This window comes from Giraffa tippelskirchi, chromosome 13 (assembly GCF_054371585.1).
Source record: "Giraffa tippelskirchi isolate mGirTip1 chromosome 13, T2T-mGirTip1v1.2.pri, whole genome shotgun sequence".
Classification (NCBI taxonomy): Eukaryota; Metazoa; Chordata; class Mammalia; order Artiodactyla; family Giraffidae; genus Giraffa; species Giraffa tippelskirchi.
This window is the reverse complement of record NC_137287.1, coordinates 45168660-45186568: the sequence shown is the minus strand read 5'-3', so window position 1 is coordinate 45186568 and position 17909 is coordinate 45168660.

Sequence of the window (17909 nt, the reverse complement as noted above, 5' to 3'; positions counted from 1 at the left end):
TGGAGGAATCAACCTGCCTGACTTCAGGCTCTACTACAAAGCCACAGTCATCAAGACAGTATGGTACTGGCACAAAGATAGAAATATAGATCAATGGAACAAAATAGAAAGCCCAGAGATAAACCCACGCACCTATGGACACCTTATCTTCGACAAAGGAGGCAAGAATATTCAATGGAGAAAAGACAATCTCTTTAACAAGTGGTGCTGGGAAAACTGGTCAACCACTTGTAAAAGAATGAAACTAGAACATTTCCTAACACCATACACAAAAATAAACTCAAAATGGATTAAAGATCTAAATGTAAGACCAGAAACAATAAAACTCCTAGAGGAAAACATAGGCAAAACACTCTCCGACATAAATCACAGCAGGATCCTCCATGACCCACCTCCTAGAATATTGGAAATAAAAGCAAAAATAAACAAATGGGACCTAATTAAAATTAAAAGCTTTTGCACAACAAAGGAAACTATAAACAAGGTGAAAAGACAGCCTTCAGAATGGGAGAAAATAATAGCAAATGAAGCAACAGACAAACAATTAATATCAAAAATATACAAGCAACTTCTGCAGCTGAATTCCCGAAAAATAAACGACCCAATCAAAAAATGGGCCAAAGAACTAAACAGACATTTCTCCAAAGAAGACATACAGATGGCTAACAAACACATGAAAAGATGCTCAACATCACTCATTATTAGAGAAATGCAAATCAAAACCACAATGAGGTATCATTTCACACCAGTCAGAATGGCTGCTATCCAAAAGTCTACAAGCAATAAATGCTGGAGAGGGTGTGGAGAAAAGGGAACCCTCTTACACTGTTGGTGGGAATGCAAACTAGTACAGCCACTATGGAGAACAGTGTGGAGATTCCTTAAAAAACTGGGAATAGAACTGCCATATGACCCAGCAATCCCACTGCTGGGCATATACACCGAGGAAACCAGAATTGAAAGAGACATGTGTACCCCAATGTTCATCGCAGCACTGTTTACAATAGCCAGGACATGGAAGCAACCTAGATGTCCATCAGCAGACGAATGGATAAGGAAGCTGTGGTACATATACACAATGGCATATTACTCAGCCATTAAAAAAAAATACATTTGAATCGGTTCTACTGAGATGGATGAAACTGGAGCCCATTATACAGAGTGAAGTAAGCCAGAAAGAAAAACAACAATACAGTATACTAATGCATATATATGGAATTTGAAAGATGGTAACGATAACCCTATATGCGAGACAGAATAAGAGACACAGATGCATGGAACAATTTTATGGACTCTGAGGGAGAAGGTGAGGGTGGGACGTTCTGGGAGAATAGCATTGAAACATGTATATTATCATATGTGAAACAGAACACCATTCCATGTTCGATGCATGAGACAAGGGCCATGTAAACCCATGGCTGATTCATGTCAATGTATGGCAAAAACTATTGCAATGTTGTGAAGTGATTGGCCCCCAACTAAAATAAATAAATTTATAAAAAAAAAAAAAAAAGAGTACCTCATTTCTGCTCTTCACCCTGAACTCCTTTCAGAGTGTGTTGAAAGTCAGCAGCTGCAGCAACACATAATTTAATCTTTGTAGAAGTAGATGGCAAGTGCCAATGGCAAGTGTCAATTTGTGGTTGACAATGGTAGAAAGAAATGACTAGAGCATAGAGGGCCAGAGGGAAGTAAATTTAACTCTGATGTTACAAATTCTTACACAGGACAGATGGACAAGTGAGGCAAATAGAAACTGAAAATAGCAAATGATAGACATAAACCCAGCACAGTGATAATTATATCTAAGTATACAACAACAACAAAACAAGAAATGAAAGACAGTATCTAAGAAAACAAAGGAAGACCCAACTGTTTGTTGCCTAAAGAGATGTCTTTTCAAATAAAAACACAAATTGACTGAAAGTAAAAGGAGGGGAACTGATCTAACATACAAACAATAAGCAAAGAGAAGCTGGAGTCTCGGCTGTATTAATATCAGACGAAGTAAATGTCAAGACAGAAACTGTTTTAAGAAATAAAGAAGGACTGGACTTCCCTGGTTGCACAGTAGATAAGAATCCACCTGCCAGTGCAGGGGACATTGGTTCGATTCCTGGTACAGGAAGACTCCGCATGCCACTAAACAAAAGGGCCACAACCACTGAGCCTATGTTCTAGAGCCCATGAGTCACAGCTACCAAGCCTGTGTGCCCCGACAGCTGAAGCCCATGAGTCTAGAGCCTGTGCCTCCTACAGAGAGCACACACACACCACAACTAGAGAAAGCCCACTCAAAGCAGTGAAGACCCAGCACAGCTAAAAATAAACAAATAAAAGTGAGGGTGGGACGTTCTGGGAGAATGGCATTGAGACATGTGTATTGTCATATGTGAAACAGAGCACCATTCCATGTTCGATGCATGTGACAAGGGCTCAGGGCCGGGGCAATGGGATGATCCAGAAGGATGGGATGGGGAGGGAGGTGGGTGGGGGGTCCGGGAAGGGGAACACATGTAAACCCATGGCTGATTCATGTCAATGTATGGCAAAAACTATTACAATATTGTAAAGTAATTAGCCCCCAACTAAAATAAATAAATTTATTAAAAAAAATAAATAAATAAATAAATAAAAATAAAATAAAATAAAACAAAACAAAACAAAACAAAAAAAAAAGTATATTTAAAAAGAGATAAAGAAGGATATTGCATAATCATAAAAGAAACTTATCTAGAACACAGAAATAATCCTAAATAGGGGAAATGCTGACTCACAGAACTTCTGAACACATGAAGCAAAAACTAACATAACTGAAGGAATAGACAAATTCACAGTAAGAGATGTCAACGTTAGCTCAGTTATTGATAGAACAATCTAGAGGCAAATATTTGCAATGCATGTAAGTGATAAAGAACTTGTATCTAGAAGATACAAAGAATTCTTACAACTCAATAATAAGACCCTCCCCCCCGCCCCCCCCCAAAAAAAAGCAGTGTAAAAACTGGGCAAACGACTTAAGCAGACACATCAAAGAAAACACAGTAATGGACAATGAGAAGAGGAAAAGATACTCCCTCCCATTGGTCACCAGGGAAATGAAAAATAAAACTGTGGTGAGATGCCATTACACATCCACTGGAAGATCTGAAATTAAAAAGGTTGGAAATGTCATGTCACCAAGCATGTAAAGGCATTGGAATTATGATTCAATATATTGTTAATCAAACGTAAGAAGGCTTAACCAATTTGGAGAGCAGTTTGCCCTATAACCCAGGAATTCTGGCCATTTAACAGGAGAAATGAAAACCAGTGTTCACACAAAGCGGATTTATTCACCATAGTGCAAATCCAGAATCAACCCAATTATCTATCACCAGGGAAATGTAGAAACAAATTGCAGTATATTGTGGTACACTCATATAATGAGATACTAGAAAGCAATAAAAAAGAACAAACTGTATTCGTACCACGTAGATGACTCCTTTAAAGGCACTATGTTGCTCAGAAGAAGCCAGACACTAAGAGACTATACTGTACGAAATCCAAGAACAGGTAAAACTAAACTGTAGGGCTAGAACTCAGAAAAGGGTTGCTCCTAGTGTGAGGACAGAATTTCTGGAAAGGGACATGAGGGGGCTTGCTAGAGGGATAGAAAATGAACAATAGCTTATTTGGGGTGGAAATGACTTGAGTTCACCATGTCCCTGATACGTGAGTGTCAGAGTCCATTAAATACAAAAAGAATAGTAAGATCTGTTCATTATATTTACACAAGTCATACCTCAGACCCCTCTTGCACTCCCCGCCAAACTAGGGAACTTGAAAGCCTTTACATTAACCAGATGCCGCTGCAATAATGCCCAATAACCCCAAGGCTCAGTGGCTTGCAACAGCAAACACTTGTTTCTTGCTCACAAGTGTGCAGGTTAACTGGTCGTCCTGTGGGATGTGTCCTATCTGGGGGTTCTAGAAACTGCCCTGAGCAAGATCTTCTCATGGCTGACCAAAGCAGAAGGGCAGTGGGCAGTGAGAACCCTGAGACCTTCAGCTTATAACTAGCACACTGTCACGTCCACCATCCATTGGCCAAACCCAACCATCTGGGCAAGTCCAGAACCCCTGGAAGGATACCCCACTCCCACGAGCCAGGATAAGGGTGGAGAGGGGAGAAGAAGAGTGGACACACATGTAATACAGCCTCCCCGCCTCCAGGCTTTGTAAGAGGGAGGACATACTCAGGTCCTTCCTGACAGCTAGCCCAGCATCTCTGCATCAACCCACACTGTCTCCGTGTGGTCTGGAAGCCAAGAGACCACAGCTGTGTTCCAGAGGAAAGTTCCAGCACATCTTCACACTGACTGCCAGAGAAGTGTGAGGAAACCAGAACCACAGTGCTCCATGCAGATCTGATGGAAAGCCTCTCTCTGGTCTCCTTGGTGTTTAGGAAGCTGCCTCCCTCCCAGGGAGACACAGCGCTCTGCATATGCACTGGGAGGAGAAACCTCTGTTAATGGAAAGAAATGCAATACAGCCATCTAATGGATCCCGGCTGCCATAGGCCGACTTCGGCTTCCCCAGGACCACCTGAAGTGGATGACAATGCCCATCTGAGCAGAGGGGTCCACAGGCAGAGGGATACCTGCAGAGTTGGGGACAGAGGTGAAGGGCTGTCACTGGCCTGTTCAATGATTTACAGCAGCTGCTCTTCAACGCTTTGGGGAGCAGTATTACCTGACCTCAACCCACCGCATCATAAACACCCAAGAAGGGAACTAGACAAAACTCTGTTCTACAAAAAGGAAAGAAATGAGGCCAGTTTTCACCCAGTTACACCTGGTGGAGACCAGACCCAGTGAGGCCATTTCTACTGTGAGTACTTAGATAAATCAACCAGAAAGAAATCAGCTTCCTTGTTCCTTCTGGGCATGCTGAACTGTCTATACCTATACCCTGTGTGACCATACACAGAGTCAGCCCAGCAAGACCTCTGAGTTCCTTTCCAGAAAACTGTGGTCTGGCCCCAGGCAGAATCTGCGCTTTCCCCCATGCTCGTGACTGCCGGCATCTGTCCACAAATCCAGTCAACTGGAGAAGTCATCCAATCCTGTCCACTCGTCCAATGAACAGTGACTGCTCACCTACTAGATGTCAGGAACTTTGCTCAGCCCTCGGGCTAATGCTGTGAATGAAAAAAACATGGTCCCTTCCTGCCCAGAGCTTATACACAATAGACGAGATAGATACTGGTGAAGCAGTTTAAATGTGATGGGAGGTGAGGAGCAGAATTTCAAAGGGGTCTTTGGAGCTTCAAGAGCTGCAGTAAGGACTCCCATGTTATCATAAGGGTGGCCAGATCCTTTAAAAGGGCAGTGTTAAGGGCCTTGTGCTTCATGCTTTGGCTGCAGTTTTGGGGTTTTTTTTTTCCTGAATGCTTCAAATTCCACAACCTTCTGTAAGCCTTCTCCTGCTTCTTAAGGTTTCAAGCTGAAGAGCACTTGAATGCACTTATATTTTTACAAACCTAAGTGGGAAAGTTTACCTCTGGCCACACCTTATGGACGACAGAAACAGTTTGGGGAATCTCAGGGGCAGGGACTGAGGCAGCAGTGACCGAGGCCACACCCAGGCCCCTCGTATACTCTCCCATCTCTTTCAAGACTGAGGTGGATGTTGAGCATATTTTTCACGTGCCCATTGGCCATCTGTATGACTTCTTTGGAGAAATGTCTATTTAGGTCTTCTGCCCATTTTTGACTGAGTTGTTTGGGTTTTTTTTTTTTAATAGTAAACTGTATGAGATGTTTGTATATTTTTAAAATTAATCTCTTCTCAGTAGCATCATTTGCAAGATGCTCAATATAGCTTATTACTCAGTTCAGTTCAGTTCAGTCGCTCAGTTGTGTCTGACTAGAGAAATGCAAATCAAAACTGCAATAGGATGTCACTCACCTCACACATGTCAAAATGGCCATCATTAAAAAGTCTATAAATAATAAATGCTGGAGAGGATGTGGAGAAAAAGGAACCCTCCTACACTGTTTGTGGGAAGGTAAATTGGTACAGCCACATGGAGAACAGTATGGAGGGCCCACAAAAACCTAAAAGTAGAGCTACTGTGTGACTCTACAATCCCACTCCTGGGCATTTATCTGGGGAAAAACATAATCCAAAAACAAAGATGGACCCCATCGTTCATTGCAATAGTGTTTGCAATGACCCACTGGTGGCTCAGATGGTAAAGAATCTAGCTGCAATGCAATGCAAGAGACCAAGTTCAATCCCTGAGTTGGTAAGATCCTCTGGAGAAGAGAATAGCAACTTACTCCATTTTTCTTGCCTGGAAAATCCCATGGACAGAGATGCCTGGTGAGACATGGTTTATAGTGTTACAAAGAGTTGGACACGACTGAAACAGCTTAGCCCAGCACAGCCAGTATGATTGCCTAGAGAATTCTATGGACAGAGGAGCCTGACGGGCTATATATATATAGTCCATGGGGTCCCAAAGAGTCAGACACAACTGAGCAGCTGACACTTCCACTTTTCATTTTACAGTGAAATAGATAGAGAAGATGTGGTACATATACACAATGGAATATTACTCAGCCATAAAAAAGAATGAAATAATGCCATTTGCAGCAATGTGGATGGACTAAAGAGAGTCATGCTGAGTGAAGTAAATCAGACAGAGAAGGAGAAATATCATATGACATTCCTTATGTGTGGAATCTAAAAAGAAATGATACAAATGAACTTACTTACAAAACAGAAACAACTCACAGACTTTGAGAAGTTTATGGTTGCCAGTTGGGGGTGGGGGAGAGGATGGAGAGAAGAGATAGTTAGGGAGCTTGGGATGGGCATGTACACACTGCTATATTTAAAATGGGTAACCACAAGGACCTACTGTATAGCACATGGAACTCTGCTCAGTGTCATATGGCAGCTTGAATGGGAGGGGGTTTGGGAGAGAATGGATACATGTATACGCATGGCTGAGTCACTTCGCTGTTCACATGTAACTATGATAAATTTGTTAATCAACTGTACTTCAACACAAGATAAAAGTTAAAAAAATAAATAATTCAATTTTGTTTTTAAAAAAAGAAACTAAAATTAGAGTTACCGTATGATCCTAAAATCCCACTCCTGGACACATATTCAGTGAAAACTCTAATTCTCTAATTCAAAAAGATGTAAGCACACCAATATTCACAGCAGCCCCACTATTTACAATAAACAAGACATGGAAGCAACCTAAATGTCTATCAACAGATGGATGGAAAAAGATGTGGTATATATACAATATAATACTACTCAGTCAAAAAAGAATGGAATAATGCCATTTGCAGCAACATGAATGGACCTAGAAATTATCATACTAAGTGAAGTAAGACAGAGATAGACAAAATCTTATGATATCACTTATATGTGGAATCTTAAAAAATGATACACATGAACTTATTTATAAAATAGAAACAGACTCACAAACATAGAAAACAAACTTATGATTACCGAAGGTGATGGGGGGAGATAAATAGGAGTTTGAGATTAATATACACACATTTATTGTACATAAAATAGCTAAACAACAAGGACCTACTACATGGCACAGAGATCTATATTCAGTATTTTGTAATAACCTATAATGGAAAAGAATCTGAAAAAGAATATATATATGTGTGTATGTGTGTGTGTGTGTGTGTGTGTGTGTATGAATCACTTTGCTGTTTACCCAAAACTAGCATATTGTAAAGCAACTGTACTTCAATTTTTAAAGAAAGACATGGGCAGGGAAGTCTTAGTATTTTGATAAGGCACCTCTCCTTACCCACACATTAGCCATGCATTCCCAAAGCATTTCTAAAAAGCACCAGGGAAGATCCCTGGGTACTCCTGGGTACACTCGGGCTCTGTACCCAGCCACCGTGTGGAGTTAGGAAAGGGACTCAAACCTTCATGTCCTTTTTAGTTTTCCATCAGTTGAATGAGTAGGGGAAACCTAAAAGTCTGGGTCTAGCTGATGTTCATAAGGTATCATGGCAACCAAGGCAATGAGAAAAATAAAATTAAAATGTAATTCCTACAGAAAATGTAACTGGAAAAAAATACCTTCTTGTTTCAAACATTTATCCCTTGGAAGGTTTTTCCATGTAATAGCTTAGAGCCAGGACCACAAAAGGGCTTCCCTGATAGCTCAGTTGGTAAAGAATCCACCTGCAATGAAGGAGACCCCAGTTTGATTCCTGGGTGGGAAAGATTTCCCTGGAGAAGGGACAGGCTACCCACTCAAGTATTCTTGGGCTTCCCTGTGGCTCAGCTGGTAAAGAATCTGCCTGCAATGCAGAAGACCCGGATATGATTCCTGTGTTGGAAAGATCCCTTGGAGAAGGGAAAGGCTACCCATTCCAGTATTCTGGTCTGGAGAATTCCATGGATTGTATAGTATAGCCCATGGGGTCACAAAGAGTCAGACACTGAGTGATTTTCACTCACAGGACCACAAAAAGGATCAGCAACAGTGTTGCTCCTTAAATTTTCTTTTTTGTTTGTTTGTTTGTTTTGGAGGGAAAAAGAAAGAAAGAAAGGTAGGAAGGAAGGAAGTGAAGTCGCTCAGTTGTGTCCAACTCTTTGTGACGCTGTGTACTATAGACAACCAGGTTCCTCTGTCCATGGGCTTTTCCAGGTAAGAGTAGTGGAGTGGGTAGCCATTTTCTTCTTCAAGGGATCTTCCTGACCCAGGGATTGAACCCAGATGTCTCACATCGCAGGCAGACACTTTACCACCTGAGCCAAGGTGGGGTTTTATTCTCCCACCCAGAACGTTATATTTAGAAGAAACTATCATTAGCAAAAATTTGGGATTTGGGCAGCACAGTTTTCTGTTTATAAACAAACACACAGCCTAGGTATGTTTTTGTTTAGCTCACTAAGAACAACTAAAATTGCCCCATCCAGCTTTGAAGAGTGATGTACGTTACCAGGTGCAGAAGGAGGGGGATGTGAGGTGTGGTGCAGAAGCCTCCAAGGGGCTTAGGAGCTTGACACCAGAAGCAATGAAATTCATTTAGATTTTTTTCTTCTGTGTGTGAATTGCAGCAAGAGACAGCATCTGGGGAAATGACTCTTACAATTTGTTCCCAGAGAAGACCAACAGGAGAGCATCACCCTACAACTGAAACTCAGCTGTCCGGAAACACCAGGTCTTGGAGAGACCGATCACAACACCAGGATGGCATCAGTATTTTCTTAGGGCTAGAGACTGGGATCTGCACCAAAGTACAGGATGGGGACTGACAAAGGTCAGGGCTGGGGGTCCCAGGTCCCCATGCCCACCTTCAGAGCTCTGCCGGTCAGCAGCACGGAAAATTAAAGGATAACATTTGCCAAGTATTGATAGGGAAATAAATCACAGTCTCCCTTGCTTGGACTAGATTTCAGGCCAGCCTCACCTCTTGGTCTATATTGGGGTTCACTCTGATGTCAGAGAAAGTGACTGTGAACACACACACACGGGTCTCCACACACCTAGGACTACACACGCATGCACAGACACAGAGTTCCACCATTAACTACATTTTCCTCTGCCCTTCTTCCTTCCAGCGAATATTTGGGGAATTTCTATTGTATGCCAGGCACTTGATTTTGAAAGTTGAGTTGGTAGATTGAAGCTGGTGGTTGAAGTGAGTGCAGACAAGTTATCACTGGGGAGTGACTTGGATCCATTAGAACTCTTAGCTGTGTGGGAATCAGTGGGAGAAACCTGCGGGTTCATCATTCCAATGCTCTGGAATCAAAGACTCAGAGCTTTTTATTTTCCTTCTTCTGACTTTGTGTTTATACCCAGTAAAAGGAAGAACTTCCCTGGAGATCCAGTGGTTAAGACTTCACCTCCCCATGTAGAGGATGTGGGTTGGATCCCTTGTCTGTAGCTAAGATTCCACATGCCTCAAGGCCAAAAACCAACTCTTAAAACAGAAGTAACACTGTAACAAATAGTACTTTGTTAGAAAGAGTGTGGAGGATGACTTATTCTATTAAAAAAGGAGACAGTGTTTTCTGTAGAGGATATCTGTCTTCCCATGGCTGGTTAGTGTCTGTGTTGCATTCTCGACAGTTGAATAGATATATTTCCCCTTGGCCCACTTGGCTGTCTCATCACAGGCAGCCTCCAGTAACCTAGGAGGTTGAACATGTTCAAAAACTTTTTTAACATAAAATAGAATCCAGAAGATTTAGAGTATGACTCTAAGCTTAATTTCACATCCAAGTAACTGACAGACAACAGTTGTGAGTGCATTGGCTTTAAAAAGGGAAATGGTCCAAAGAACATCTGATTCCTCTTAAGGCACAAATTAAAATATCTCTTCCTTCCAGAATGAAGGTCATTTAGTTTCTTAAACCTACTTTAAAAGAAATATGTTCGTTTTGGGGATACTTAAGCTTACAGTTTTCCATAAAACTACTCTTTCTTAGGACTCTAGCTGAAACCGCTTATCTGCTGAACTGATTCACTTAGCAAATATTTTGATCAGTTGCTATACATCAGACACAGTTCAGCAATGCAAGTAGAAAAGCCACACAACACGTATTCCCTCTTATGTAAAAACTCACCTTTATTCATTTAATCTGCAACTGTATTCAGGGCACCCAGTCTATATTAGGAACAGAGAAACAACAGTGGACTAGACCGTCTCAACTTCCATGCTGCTCTCAGGCTAGGGGCCAAAAAGTTCAATGAAAATGGGCTACTATGGTATTACACAGAAACAGACTGATATATTGAAGGGAATGGACCATAAGGAGTGGTTGATGCAATGTGGAGGGATCAGGAAAGGCCCCAGAGGGGCTGAAACTTCAACAAGTGAACCAGATAGATGAGAATTTGATTGGGAGTAGGTTATTGAGGAGAATTCTAGGTAAGAAGTGCAAAAAAGGAAGTCTGTCTCCTTGCTAAGGGTTACAAAGACCAAACTTGTCAGAAACAGGGAAAAAAGGAAGACATTGTTTGTCTAAAACTTCCTTCTTTCCCTCTTCCCATGGATGTAAAAGCCATTGAAACAGTCAACCCCAAGTGGGTATGAAAATGCAATTTACAAACATGAACGGTTGGGTGGTCTGCTGTCTTCTACCACTAAAGAGAAGGGGGCAAAAACTGTATTCTGGGACTTTGGAATCTCTGGACTGTGAGTTCAAACTAAGCTCAGCCACTTTCTAGCTCCAGGACTATGGACAAACTATTTAACCTCGTCTGTGAAGTGAGGTCAATATGAGGATTCCTCAAAATTGCTGAGAAAATTAAATGAGAAAATGGCTATAAAAGCAACTACTATACAAGTAATAAATATTACAATTATTTAAAATTTTCTTCTGATCTCTTATGATGAATAACTTCTTGGTTCCAATGATGAGTCTGTAGATGTTGAGTGTGTGAGTGTGTGGAGTAATGATTTTTGTTTTGCACAAGATTTTTCTTTACATCAACATGTTAAATATAGAGTCAGTCATATTTGTTCAAAATATGTGAACATTCACCTGTGTGGAAAAGGTCCTAGTCTAAGTTCCTGAATAACTTCATTTTTCATTTTGTTTAAAGTCCCCCAAATAAGGAACAGTGATGCTAATTTTTCCTTTCCAAGTGTCAGTACTTCTAAGCAGACAATTCTTGTGTACAAATCCCACTTTCATTATAAAGTCCTGATGCATTTCAAAAAATGATTCTGTTTGACTGTGTGTAATTTTAGACTAGATAGACTAATGCATGCACTTGATGTTTTAGCTCTTCATCTATCAATTACTAGCTGTGTGACATCAAGCAAGTTTTGTCATCTCTCGGTGCTTCCTTTTATTCATATTTTAACATTGAGATTATGGGGTTGTTGTAAAATAAGTTAATTCATGCAGTTAATTCATGGTAAGACAGTGCCTGACACATGCCAAGTTCACGATAAAAGTTAGATATTATCACTATATATATTATAGTAAGTAAAGTAAAGTAGCTCAGTCGTGTCCGACTCTTTGCAACCCCATGGACTGTAGCCTACCAGGCTCCTCTGTCCATGGGATTTTCCAGGCAAGAGTACTGGAGTGGGTTGCCATTTCCTTCTCCATGAGATCTTCCTGACTCAGGGATCGAACCCAGGTCTCCAGCATTGCAGACAGACGCTTTACTGTCTGAGCCACCAGGGAAGCCCATATATTCAATCAGTATGGACTATAAATTAATGGTAAAGACCACAATGTTTATTGACTGTGAAACTTTCTATGTTAGTTCAGTTCAGTTCAGTTCAGTCACTCAGCCATGTCCAACTTTTTGCGACCCCATGAACCACAGCACCCCAGGCCTCCCTGTCCATCACCAACTCCCGGAGTCTACTCAAACCCAAGTCCATCGAGTCAGTGATGCCATCCAGCCATCTTATCCTCTGTCTTCCCCTTCTCCCCCTGCCCCCAATCCTTTCCAGCATCAGGGTCTTTTCCAATGAGTCAACCCTTCGCATGAGGTGGCCAAAGTATTGGAGTTTCAGCTTCAACATCAGTCCTTTCAATGAACACCTAGGATTGATCTCCTTTAGGATGGACTGGTTGGATTTTCTTTCAGTCCAAGGGACTCTCAAGAGTCTTCTCCAACACCACACTTCAAAAACATCAATTCTTCAGTGCTCAGCTTTCTTCACCGTCCAACTCTCACATCCATACATGACCACTGGAAAAACCCATAGCCTTGACTAGATGGACCTTTGTTGGCAGAGTAATGTCTCCGCTTTTCAATATGTTATTAGGTTGGTCATAACCTTCCTTCCAAGGAGCAAGCATCTTTTAATTTCATGGCCGCAATCACCATCAGCAGTGATTTTGGAGCCCCCAAAAATAAAGTCTGACACTGTTTCCACTGTTTCCCATCTATTTCCCATGAAGTGATGGGACTAGATGCCACGATCTTAGTTTTCTGAATGTTGAGCTTTAAGCCAAATTTTTCACTCTCCTCGTTCACTTTCATCAAGAGGCTCTTTAGTTCTTCTTCGTTTTCTGCCATAAGGGTGGTGTCATCTGCATATCTGAGGTTATTGATATTTCTCCCGGCAGTCTTGATTCCAGCTTGTGTTTCTTCCAGCCCGGCGTTTCTCATGATGTACTCTGCATATAAGTTAAATAAGCAGGGTGACAATATACAGCCTTGATGTACTCCTTTTCCTATTTGGAACCAGTATGTTGTTCCATGTCCCGTTCTAACTGTTGCTTCCTGACCTGCATACAGGTTTCTCAAGAGACAGGTCAGATGGTCTGGTATTCCCATCTCTTTCAGAATTTTCCACAGTTTATTGTGATCCACACAGTCAAAGGATTTGGCATAGTCAACAAAGCAGAAATAGATATTTTTCTGGAACTCTCCTGCTTTTTCGATGATCCAGTGGATGTTGGCAATTTGATCTCTGGTTCCTCTGCCTTTTCTAAAACCAGCTTGAACATCTGGAAGTTCACAGTTCATGTATTGTTGAAGCCTGGCTTGGAGAATTTTGAGCATTACTTTACTAGCATGTGAGATGAGTGCAATTGTGTGGTAGTTTGAGCATTCTTTGGCATTGCCTTTCTTTGGGATTGGAATGAAAACTGACCTTTTCCAGTGTCTATGTTAGTTATTGTTATATAACTAGGGACTGTAAATCTTTGTGGCTCCTAACAAAATTAATCATTAGTTATTATTGATATTGCCTGCTTCCCAGGTGGCTCAGTGGTAAAGAATCCACCTGCCAATGCAGGAGATGTGGGTTCCAACCCTGGGTTGGGAAAATCCCCTGGAGAAGGAAATGGCAACCCAGTTCAGTATTCTTGCCTGGGAAATCCTATGGATAGAGAAGAGTCTGGTAGCCTATAGTCCATGCGGTCACAAAGAGTCAGACATGACTTAGCAACTAAACAACAATGACAAATTATTGATGTTAATCCTCTAATTTATGGCAAAAATTGCACACCCATATTATTTGGGAAAACGACCTTGTCAGGATTTGTTTTCATGGACAAATCACTTAGGGGCCATCCAAAATATATTTGTTCAAGTAATAGATATTTGATTGGAGTGCATTTTTGAATTGACAAATGAATATGAATATGTTGGCTGTTGAGATTTCATACCTTGCCAGGGGAGGGGGGGGTGAGGGGCAGTAATTGAAACTCAGCTGTGCAAATGTCATGAGGTGCAGACTACCAGACTCCCTTCAACTCATCCATGACTAGAGACAAATTGCTTTCCCTCAGCCTTTCTCTACTTGAGTGACTCCCAAACTCATGCAAGCAGTGGAATCCTTTTTCCAAATGAAAGTTGGCATGGAACTCCAAATATCAAACAGGCTCAAGCAGGGTGGCCCTGGGGAAGCATGTAAGGACTGAATAGCCTGAAGGTACCCCAGCTTTTACCCTGTTGTCACCTCCCCGGGAGCCCCTCACACCTGTCCTGAGTGTGTCATGGTATATACAGTTTGAGCATCTGCACAAACACTTGAATGTAGGCTGAGTGGAGAGAAAGGAAACATACTTCTTTTCTGAAACCTAGTTTTATAGAAACAATAATATATATTCCCCAAGATGAAAATCATTAGTGGGTATTAGGAAATAAATGTTTTTTAATTATTTATTTTTTTATCTCCTGTTTTTATTGGGGTATAGTTGCTTTACAATGTTGTGTTAGTTTCTGCTGTACAGAAAAGTGAATTGGCTATATGTGTGTGTGTGAGTGTGTATCTGTATATGTGTCCTCAAAACCTGTTTGCAAGGCAGAAATAGAGACATAGACATGGAGAACAAACCTATGGATGCCAAGTAGGGGGAGAGGAAGGGGATGAATCAGGAGATTGGGACTGACATATATACACTAATACTTATGAAAAAAGAAAATAAAAGAGTCTTTGAATTTTAAAAGCGTATGTGAATTTTAGGAATCAGACTTCACTAATTTTCTCAAAAACCAACTTCTTTGGTCAAAGTGAAACATTTGCTAATTTATATTTCTGAGTATCCATAATAACCTTTCAAGACAGATATAATAATCATTCTATTTCAGGCACTAAATTATCTTAATCCTTTATCCAGGAAGTAAGTGAGTTGAAGGGCAAGTCCACACTCATTGAAGTTTGAAAGAGAGAAGTCGTTGAGCTGCAATGTCACTCTTTGCTTTTGAGTAAGAAGATGAACATGATCAGGGATGAGTCAAAGACAGATACTAGTTAGACTTACTAGAAGACACTGACCAAACCAGACCCACAGAGTAGCTAATTCAGACCCAGCTGGCTCGACTGAGCCATGCCCATTCTCTGTCTCCAGGAGGTGAATGCCTTTCTTGTGAGATCAGCAGTCATAACCTGCTTCATTCAGAACTCACAGAAGAATAACCCTGACGCTAGACAGCTAGAGCTTTCTTTCATGACGTCACAGTGTGGCTTTCACTTTGTTCATATTTTCAATGAATTATATGAATGCATAGCACCATTTATTGGCAGAGGAAAGAAGTATCAATCTGGTTATCTGTAAGAAATCACCCGGGAAGACAATCCACAGTTTATCAACCAGCTGTCATGTGTGAACTTAAAGACTGAACATAATAGGTAAGGAGAGCACTGTGCTGGAGTCTTGGGAGGACTGGGCTCAGATTGCAGCTCTGTCACTCTCTCTGTGTCCCACCATATGCCTTAGTAAGACACCTAAACTTCTCTGAGCCTCAGTTTCCTCACATACAAAATTTAAGGCTGAGAGAATGGCTATCTCATTGGTTTATGATAACTTTCAGTTCAGTTCAGTTCAGTTCAGTTGCTCAATTTTGTCCAACTCTTTGAGACCCCATGGACGCCAGCACGCCAGGCCTCCCTGTCCTTCACCAACTCCCAGAGTTTGCTCAAACTCATGTCCATAGCGTTGGTGATGCCATCCAACCACCTCATCCTCTGATGTCCCCTTTTCCTCCTGCCTTCAATCTTTCCCAGCCTCAAGGTCTTTTCCAATGAGTCAGCTCTTCACATCAGGTGGCCGAAGTATTGGAGTTTCAGCTTCAGCATCAGTCCTTCCAATGAACACTCCAGACTGATTACCTTTAGGATGGACTGGTTGGATCTCCTTGCAGTCCAAGGGACTCTCAAGAGTCTTCTCCAACACCACAGTTCAAAAGCATCAATTCTTCAGTGCTCAGCTTTCTTCACAGTCCAACTCTCACATCCATACATGGCTACTGGAAAAACCACAGCTTTGACTAGATGGGCCTTTGTCGGCAAAGTGATGTCTCTGCTTTTTAATAAGCTGTCAAGGTTTGTCACAGCTTTTCTTGCAAGGAGCATGTGTTTTTAATTTTATGGCTGCAGTTACCATCTTCAGTGATTTTGGAGCCCAAGAAAATAAAGTCTGTCATGGTTTCCATTGTTTTCCCACCTATTTGCCATGAAATGATGGGACCAAATGCCATGATTTTTGTTTTTTGAATGTCGAGTTTTAAGCCAGCTTTTTCACTCTCCTCTTTCATTTTCATCAAGAGGCTCTTTAGTTCTTCTTCACTTTCTGCCGTGTCATCTGCCTATCTGAGGTTATTGATATGATGACTTTATGAATAATCAAATAAAAACATACATAAAACTCTTGCAGATCCCAGAACATATTAAGAGCTCCACAAATCATACCTATCATGATTAATAAGAATAATTTTTTTTTCCTGTAACCAGCAGTAGGAAGAAATAATTAAGAGTAAGAGACAAAGTCAAGAAAGACCAAGTAAAACAGGGCATTAAGCTAAGATCCTTTAGAAGAGATTCTTCTCATCCAAGATATCTCTCAGGATATGGTCTTACATGCCCTCTATCATGCTATGAGCTATCTAATAACTTGAAATAAGTTTATTACTTGACTACAAGAGTGGATTCTATTACTTCAACCAAGAGCACTACCGTATAGTCTGCCCTCAAGACCACCATTACCTCACAGCCTGGAAATGTGCACTCAGTAAATACTTGTGGATGAAAGAATATTCATGAAAATATATCTCCAAAAGAAAGAAAATGTGTTCAGAAAATGGACTTAAAAGTTATGATGCATTGTTTAAGGGTTTCCATTTTATTAATAGAAACAGGTTAGTGCATTATTCTTAGAAAAGAATAAACGCTGGTCAAGACAGACTTTGTGTTTTGCATTTAATGTGTGTTATCTCATCATGTTGACTTCAGTATATGGAATTTGACAAAGTCTTGCCTATTCATTGATCTTAGTCATGACACACGCACTAGGTGACACCTTAATAAACTGAAAGGAATTAGCAACCATCTGTAGTCTCACTCTAACTCACAAAATGAAAATACAAATAGTGTGGGGTGGGAAAGAATTTCTGATTGTCTATAAGCACAAGAAATGCTGGGTTGGATGGAGCACAGGCTGGAATCAAGATTTCCAGGAGAAATATTAATAACCTCAGATATGCAGATGACACCACCCTTATGGCAGAAAGTGAAGAAGAACTAAGGAGCCTCTTGATGAAAGTGAAAGAGGAGAGTGAAAAAGTTGGCTTAAAGCTCAACATTCAGAAAACTAAGATCACGGTATCCGGTCCCATCACTTCATGGCAAATAGATGGAGAAACAGTGGAAACAGTGGCTGACTTTATTTTTGGGGGCTCCAAAATCACTGCAGATGGTGATTGCAGCCATGAAGTTAAAAGATGCTTACTCCTTGGAAGGAAAGTTACGACCAACCTAGAAAGCATATTAAAAAGCTGAGACATTACTTTGCCAACAAAGGTCCGTCTAGTTAAGGCTTTGGTTTTTCCAGTAGTCATGTATGGATGTCAGCGTTGGACTATAAAGAAAGCTGAGTGCCGAAGCATTGATGCTTTTAAGCTGTGGTGTTGGAGAAGACTCTTGAGAGTCCCTTGGACTGCA